Here is an 8,705-nt window from a genome sequence, read left to right as displayed (position 1 = left end):
TTAAGAATGAAATTGGGGTCCCTAGCAAGGGGAGGGAAAGGAATAAGAGGCAACCCCCCCTCTTCCAACAGGCAACTAAAAGGCAGGTGTGGTTCACAAAGTGATGGGAGTCTTGGAGAAAATATCCCGACTTCTATCAATGAAAGAGATATTGGAATCATGGTGGGAAACTAACTGAAAACATGCTGTGTCAATCTGCTGTGGCCACGAAACAGGCATGCTAAATGCTGGGATTATTAGAAGATGGAAAGTGAAACTGCAATTGAAAAAAAACTGCAATGCCAAGAAAACTATGCTATGGTCCCTTTTGGTACAATATACTGTACAGTTCTGGTGGAACCATCTACAAAAGGATGTAGAGCTTGGAAAGGTGCAGAACAGAGAAAAGATTGAGGATTTAGAGTACCTAGTGTGGTGTAGTGGTTAAGAGCAGTGGACTCATTATCTGGTGAACTGGGTTCGCTTCCCCGCTCCTCCACATGCAGCTGCTGGGTGACCTTGGGCTAGTCACACTTCTCTGAAGTCTCTCAGCCTCACTCACCTCACAGAGTGTTTGTTGTGGGGGAGGAAGGGAAAGGAGATTGTTAGCTGCTTTGAGACTCCTTACGGTAGTGATAAAGCAGGATATCAAATCCAAACTCCTCCTCCTCTTCTTCTTCTTCTTCTTCCCTGTGAGCTAAGTATATTTACACACACACACACACACTGCAGATCTATCACAATCGAAGGTTAGAAAATTATAAACTGTTGACTGGAAGAGAGAGGGAGAGGAGAGATCCTCTCTCCCCACCTGCTCCACATATTTTCATAAGTTCTATCTGGAGCAGGGGTGTGGAGCCTGTGGCTCAACAGGCATTCTTGGACTGCAGCTCCTGCCATCGCTAGCAATTGACCATGCTGGCTGGAGCCGATGGGAGTCAAGCCCAAGAACACATGGAGTGAGGCTGGTTAGCCACCCCACTACTAGATCTAAGACTGCACTGTGAGTGTAGCTATTCTGCGTGAAATTATCCTGAGCAGGCTCCTTTAGAAACATGGGAAGTAGAATGTTACTGAGTTTTGTTCTCATCTCAGGCAGAAGAGTTACACCAGAGGCTTACTTCTATTGATTTCTTTAATCTGTTACTTTGCTTCAGTATGAGCCTTGCGGGCAAATTAATAATCAAAACAGGTAAAACTCATCCCAAACCCAGCAAGCTGCTGCTACAGAATTAAGCTCCAAACTTCTCCAAGAGAGGGAGAGTCAGAATCCATGGAATACCCGTAAGTTAATGTGATCTAGTTAACTACAGCAGCAGCAGATTTTGGGGGGGGGGGTCTACGCCCCACCCCTATGCCAAGAAGCATGGAAAGGAAGTCAGAATTCTGCAACAGCAGAGTGCCTATTATTCAGTGAGAAATAGATTACCTGCACAAGAAGAAACAAGGGATAAACCAAAGACTGGGAGCTGTCTCTGGTGCTGAAATTGATTGTGAGCAAGAAAATGGCAGAGGACCCATCGCCTCTGGTTCTATCCTTGCTCTGAGGTGGGTGGAGGAGAGGTGGTCCTTCAGAAGCCCCTATGACAGCAGCTGGGGGAGGGGGCACCACTGGGACCCTCTTCTCCCCCCCTCCTCTCAAGGCATGTTTGTTGCTCAGAAACCCCCACGGGCACCCTGAGTTAAGCTGAATCGTGTTTGGAAGCCCCAGACATTGTTGATTCATGTGCCCCACTCCATCCTCTTCTTCAGTTCCCAGAGCCATAGGAGCAAGTAGCAGAGAGGCATCACCTGCCCCCTGTTTTAAGTATGTTACAACAGGTTAAGTTACTCAACATTGTGCAGGGAAAGTTAGCTGCACTATAACTTTACCTACAAGTGTGGAACTGGGTGCTTGTGCCACAAATGCTAAGTGTCATGTGCTTAGGGAATAAACACCCATATTTTGATGTGTTGGGGAGCAGCGTAGGCTCCTGTTCTGCTGAGGGATGTGGTCAGACCATGCATTCCAATAGAGCCTTTGCTTGATGACAATGGGGTATATACAAGCCCTGCCCCATGGGGTGGGAACCTCTGGCTATCCAGATGTTATTGGACTGCAACTCCCACCATCCCTGACCACTGGCTATGTCCAGATGTCCATGTTCCCCACTCTTGCCCTACCCACTTGGTTTACTTACCTAAATAGGTATGAGCTGGTAACACTTGGTTGGCACTGGGTTCAAGACAGAGAGATGCCTGAGCTCCTCTTGAGACATAGGTTCTTCCAGATGTTATGCACTGGGAGGCAGGGATTCATTAACCACCAAGATACATTTTTTGGTATGTTAAAGCAGGTGCTTTGGGGCTTCTCATAATGTCCTTCTTTTCTGGGTACATCTATCCAATTCATTGTTGCATTCACAGCTCTTCGAATAATAGTGCAGCAGTGTAAGAAAGCCATATGAGAATGAACACTAAAAGTAGAAGTTCTGATGAACTGGACTCTGGTCCATGAAAGCTTATGCCATTTGTTAGTTTTTAAGATGCTGCAAGGCTCAGGACTGATTCCGCTGCAACAGACTAACACAGCTACCCCTCTGGAAATGAAAAGTGATTCAAATGGAGAGAGAGAAGTAACCATGTCAGTGGAAGACAAGCTGGGCTTCAGTAAAGGTGAGGAGCTGCAGCAAGCAAGAGACCACAGAACACAGAATTTTGCTGAGTGAGAGAATGGCAGTCCTAGACAGAGAATGGAAGTGGGAGGGGAGGGAAGAGAGGCGCTATGGCGCCATGGTGTTACCAACAAGTAGCAGAAGGCTGAGGGTACAACTAGGGACAAGGATTGACTGAAGGACAGAGGGAGAAAGAGGAAGGGAGGAAGGAAGGAAGGAAGGAAGGAAGGAAGGAAGGAAGGAAGGAAGGAAGGAGAACACAAGTGAAAAGATAAACAGATAGGAGAAGTAGGATTTATAAGAAAGCTGTCAGGCTAGAGTAGCACACCCAAGCATTCACTTCAGTCACTTGAAGGGTACTGAACAGATAAAGGTTAGGGAGTGGGTGGCACTGTGGTCTAAACCACTGAGCCTCTTGGGATTGCCAATAGTAAGGTTGGCGGTTTGAATTTGCACGACAGGATGAGCTCCCATTGCTCTGTCGCAGCTTCTTCCAACCTAGCAGTTTGAAAGCACACCAAGGCGAGTTGATAAATGTGGCAGGAAGGTAAACGGTGTGGCAGCTGTGGCAGGAAGGTAAACGGTGTTTCCGTGTGCTCTGGTTTTCGCCATGGTGTTCTGTTGTGACAGAAGCGGTTTAGTCATGCTGTCTGCGGACAAACGCCAACTCCCTTGGCCTGAAAGCAAAGATGTGCACTGCACACCATAGTCGCCTGTGACTGGACTTAACCATCCAGGGGTCCTTTACCTTTATCTTTTACTGAACAGTTATGCTGACCAGCAGAAGATATCATCTCATTTTTGCCATGCCTTGCTTATTTGAGTCAAAGCAAGGGCAACTTGGGGTTCCAGGCATTGACATCTCTGGACATTCTCAGCTTGGCATTTCCCAAAAGGAAAAATCACACCATCACTCATGGAAGAAACACATGATTTCAGGTACAGTGAATGACCTCCTAAGTCAAGTTATTTTTGGAAACCAAACAAAGCAGGCCAGTTACATTTCAAATTAGACAAAGAGACTATGAAGCTGAGTCATTATGGTCTGAAAGAAGAGAAAGTGATCATCATTACAGGGGATACCTGAAGGGAGTTGTCTGGTCCAACTACAGAAGATAATGGCTGTGGAATGCATGCAAAACCCTTGGTGAACTGAAAACAAGAGGACTCAGCTTGGCAATTCAGTATAAATCAAGCATTATTTCTATGGCCAATATCACATATTTTTATAAATACACAAATAAATACACAAAAAAGGGAGATTTTTACTTAATGGTTCTGTGAGGTATGACATATTTACTTTTTTGAATATTTTTTTTCTTGTTTTTCTCCTCCAAAAACTAGGTGCGTCTTGTGGTCTGGTGCGTCTTATAGAGTGAAAAATAGGTAAATCACTAAGCCTCCACATCTTTGGGACATAGTGCTGTAAATATTCTGAATCTCAGAAGCCAGAACAGCAAGAGGGATCGCTGCGCAGTGAAAGCAGCAATCCCTCTTGCTGTTCTGGCTTCTGGGATAGCTGCGCAGCCTGCATTCGCTCCATAAGACGCACACACATTTCCCCTTACTTTTTAGGAGGGGAAAAGTGAGTCTTATAGAGCAAAAAATACGGTAACTAGATAAAATCCCACTCGGGTTTGAAGATCAGAGAAGCAACCCGCATCCCCGTTAGGAATGACAGCCATGGAAGTAGCTGTTAAGACCAAGCAAATGTCCTGATCCATCTGCATTGTAGAAGATGCTTTCATGTTGGGGTGACTCATGATCTGGAGAATATGCAGCAGAGCGTTCACAGAGAAATTCAGTATTCCAAAATCCCTTTGTTGATTCATAAAACTTGGGTTTCATCTTTCTTTTTCTTTAGAAAATTTGTATCCCACCTTCCTAATGCATTCACATTGCAGCTTGCAACAATTAAAATGCAGTGATTTTACATAAAAAGAAACATCCCTCCTCCTCCTCCTCCTGTGATCACTTGTAGTCAAGTAAGATTGTCTTCCATGAACTACCATGGTCTTAATGGTGAGTCCGTAAGTGACTGTGGAGGCCATTTCTGGATCCACACGTCCTTCCACTGTGGGGACATAGGTCTCCAGGCAGGTGTTGATCACGGTGAGAGTTTGCCAAACGTGCCTTCCTCTTAGCACGCTTCTCCCTTTCATCCTGAGTTTCATCCTGAGTTCAAAGCCCATGACACCTTTGGTAAAGGCTGTTCTCCAACTGGAGCTCTCGCAGGCCAGTGTTTCCCAATTGTCAGTGTTTATACTACATTTTTAAAGATTTGCCTTGAGAGTCTTTAAACCTCTTTTGTTGACCACCAGCATTACGCTTTCCATTTTTTAATTTGGAATAGAGTAGTTGCTTTGGAAGATGATAATCAGGCATCCACACAACATGACCAGTCCAACGAAGATGATGTTGAAGAATCAATAAAAAATACAACAACAACATAACAACAGAAACAAGCTCAGCAGATACAAAAACCTAAATGGAGTTTGTCATGTCATGTGCTAGGGAAGACAAAAGCTTTTCAGAATAGAAACATTTACACTAATTGGTGGAACATAGTTAAAGGAGGAGTCCTACTGAACTTTCTGGGATCTGGTCATTTGAAGCTGCCTTATATGGAGTCTGGCCATTTGCCCATCTAGGACACAGTGCTGTCTTCTCTGATTGGCAATGGCTCTCTAGGGTCTCCAGTAGACTTCTTTCTGAGCAATGTCACTTGATATGCCTTTAAGTGAAGCTGCTTCAGTTGAGCTTGGTACCTTCTACATGCAAGGCATAAGCTTTGTCACTCAGCTACAGCTTCTTACAAATTGCCCGTCAGCTTTAAGCTGATAAGGAACCCAGGTGAGCAGCCAATATGATGGTTGCTAAGCCTATCATGGGGGTGGGAGGTTGGTCGACAAGGGCCCTGGTGACATGTTTGCACAGAAAGCTACCTTTCCTTGTGCCCACTCCACAACTCCCTGCCCTCTGCAGCAAAGGGATCACTCTCCTCCATGATGAGCAGGTGAGATTCTCTGCAACTACCTTGCTACCCAGAGGTGTTTGGATTGTTAGCATCACTGACAGAACCCTCTTCAGCGCCTGCTGCATCTTGGCAACTGCTCTAACCTTCTCACTTGAAACTGAAAGTGATTTCCCAGGCCTCTGCTGGGTGGATGGTAAGGGGTTCCTGCTGACACTCCTCTCTCCTCGATTTCCCTCTTGGAGTTTCCCTTCAAAGGACCCTGTTGAATGCCTCTCTTCCTACATAAGAGCAAAAAACGAGTGAGAAGAGGGTGGGTGGGCGTGGTTGGTTTTGGTTCCTCTCATCTGCAGCGCAAGCTGTGTGGTTTGCAGATCTCCCCAGTGGAATAGGCCCAGCACAGCTATAAATCACCGGACGTGGATACAAAACCGTTACCTAGTTATGCGTGTGTGTGTCTCTCTCTCTCCCTCCCTCCCTCCCTCCCTCCGCTGAGACTAACTGTAATCTTCTCTTCTCTCTCACCCTCCATCAGAAATGGCGATGCTGCTGAAAATGAGCAGATGCCCACAAGACACAGCACGATACCTCCTGAGTGCAAATGAGGTAGGGGGCTTCACTGAAAACCAATCCTCTTCCCTCAGTTATGGCAAATGTCCCCACCCACTTGAAAGCCGGCGAGGGGGGAAGATAGAGGGGCTGGAGGGCCAGAGGTCGGGACTCGGGGGTGCCTGAGATGGCATCTGTTTAAAATGGTTCACATTGATCCTCCGAGTGGCTAGAAGCTCCGCTGCAGGGCGCCAGAATGGTGGGAAGCAGTGAATTTTGCAGATGAGAGAGCTTGACATTTTTGCTGGCTGCTTTCTCTTTGCTCTGCACAGGAGTTCCTCTGGTAGGTGGAAGTTGGCAGGGCGAGGGTGGGGAGGGAGGGAGATCTGTTGATCACCACAGAGGAATCACAGGGCTACACAGGCTCAGAGGATTGAAGAGACTGTCCACAGGGAAGCTAGATGGAGAAAACAGCTGTTGGTTTTTGGTGAAAGGATGTTGTTATGTGTAACCCTCCTCAACAGTCTGACCAATGTTGCATAGCAAAGCAGAGGGCAGGGCAAGGAGGAGGAGAAGGCAACATACCTCTGAAGATGCTTTCAAGAAACAGAAAGAGAGAGAGTTTTCAAAACAAAAGCTCTCCAGAGGTCCAATAGGCTGTTGATGCTGGAACATGACTCCTGGGTGCTGATCTCAGTTTGGCAAGGTGTGTGTCTGTGGAAGAGAGCAGCGGGGAGCCTTGTTTTCGTTCCTTTCTCAACCACAGCTCAGAATGCGGAGTCTGATCTACTGATACAGGAAGAGGCTACTTTTGGAGGGAAGTCACATGATAATAGGGAAGGACGTTTCGGGGTGCAGGACTTCTGGAACACACTCCTGAGTCTGGGGTGATTGTTCTCCTTGTGGTTTTAACGAGTACTTATAGGGGAAGGAGCAAAGATCTGCGAAAGGCCCTGTGTTCTTACCTACAGCCATGGTCTCTCTTCCATCCCAGTTCAACCTTCTCTTGCATGAGAAGGAACTGCATGATGGGCCATGGAGAAGGACAATATGGTCCAGCAGTTTCAGAATCACGGAAGAGCTATGTTCAAAGCCCACTACCTTGGCAGCCTGTTTTCCAACCTGCCTCAGTTTTCCCATTTGTGGAAACGGGAACAAAGCACCCATTGCCTTCCACAGCATGGGGAAATTGAGTGTATTGCAGTAGAACTTTTTGGTTTCTTCTTGAAGTGCTATATAAAGAGTGATAGCAATTGGCTGGTAGTAGGACTAAGATGATGTTGTGTAGGCACTATGGTAAAGGATGGGGTAGGGGAGCCAGAAGCCACACCCCATAAGTGTGAGTATGGAGCAAGATCTTCCATTATGTACAAAAATGTGGCACTTAATGTAACAACTTCATGGTGAGAACCAGCACCTATTTTTCTAGAAAAAGAAGCCCTGACAGCAGGTCTGCAGGTCTGGTAGAATCAGAGGTCAGTGCCAGCCAGGCTAGATTCATTATGGCTCTCTCAACAATTAACCTCCTGCTCTTTGAGGGAAGACTTTGATGGGGGCGGGCAGTGGCTTTCCATTTTTCGATTTGTACAATTTGGTCTGGTGATCATGGCAAACACTGAGGCCCTCTTTCAGACCCACTTAGCGGTAGGTTGAATGACAAGCAAGGGTGGTCATATTGGAATAAACTCAGAGATTTCCAAGGTCATTGGGTACTGGAAGGTAAATAATACAAGCAATAGATGATAGAAATATGTATGCATGGCCTGCAGAGGAGAAGATTACAGGTAAGGCCATGCTGGCAAAAACAAAATGACAGAACCACGACAGAATAATTGTACAGCAGACCTACTGAGAACATGATTTCAAAGGCTTAATACGGTAGAACTACTAGAAACCAAATCAGCACATGGTTGTTCTTCTGCAAAGAACTAGAGATCATACTGTACAAATCTTGCTAATGTTCTGCCACAGATTTTTCTGTATGCACCCCATCTACAAGGGCTGCAGGGAAGAACTGGGTTGTGCCCTTCCCTCCTGCGACTCCTTGTAAATAAAAAGGATTAGTGTTATCTAGCGCTACCCAAATAAAAAACGATCACAAGTCAAAGAAAGAAAGGCTGAGACAAGTTAAAATAAAAACACAGGCCAGTTCTAAAGATCAAAAATGCTAGTGCTTGCCAACTGAGCCTACAAATAGCCATGTTTTTAGCTCATCAAACTGAACAGCAACAAACAACACACTGAAAAGACAAAAAAGAAAAAGAAAAAGAGCCACCCTAAAACAAGCCTACCAACAAATTTCTGGGACACGTTTGCAAACAGACGACCTCGCCTGGTGAAACACGGCAGTACCAAGGCCAATGGAAAAGTGACAAGAGGCACACAGAGAGATGAAAACACACACATCCCCCTTGCTGAAATTAGAAATTCTGCAGTCCCTGCAATTCCACACGCTCGACTCCAGTTTGGTGAATACTTGTGTCCAGGACACTATGCGGGATCAAAATTTGGCAGCAAAATTCTGACGCTGTAAGAGAAATTAGTCAATT

This window comes from Podarcis raffonei, chromosome 17 (assembly GCF_027172205.1).
Source record: "Podarcis raffonei isolate rPodRaf1 chromosome 17, rPodRaf1.pri, whole genome shotgun sequence".
NCBI lineage: Eukaryota > Metazoa > Chordata > Lepidosauria > Squamata > Lacertidae > Podarcis > Podarcis raffonei.
This window is presented reverse-complemented; position numbering follows the sequence as displayed.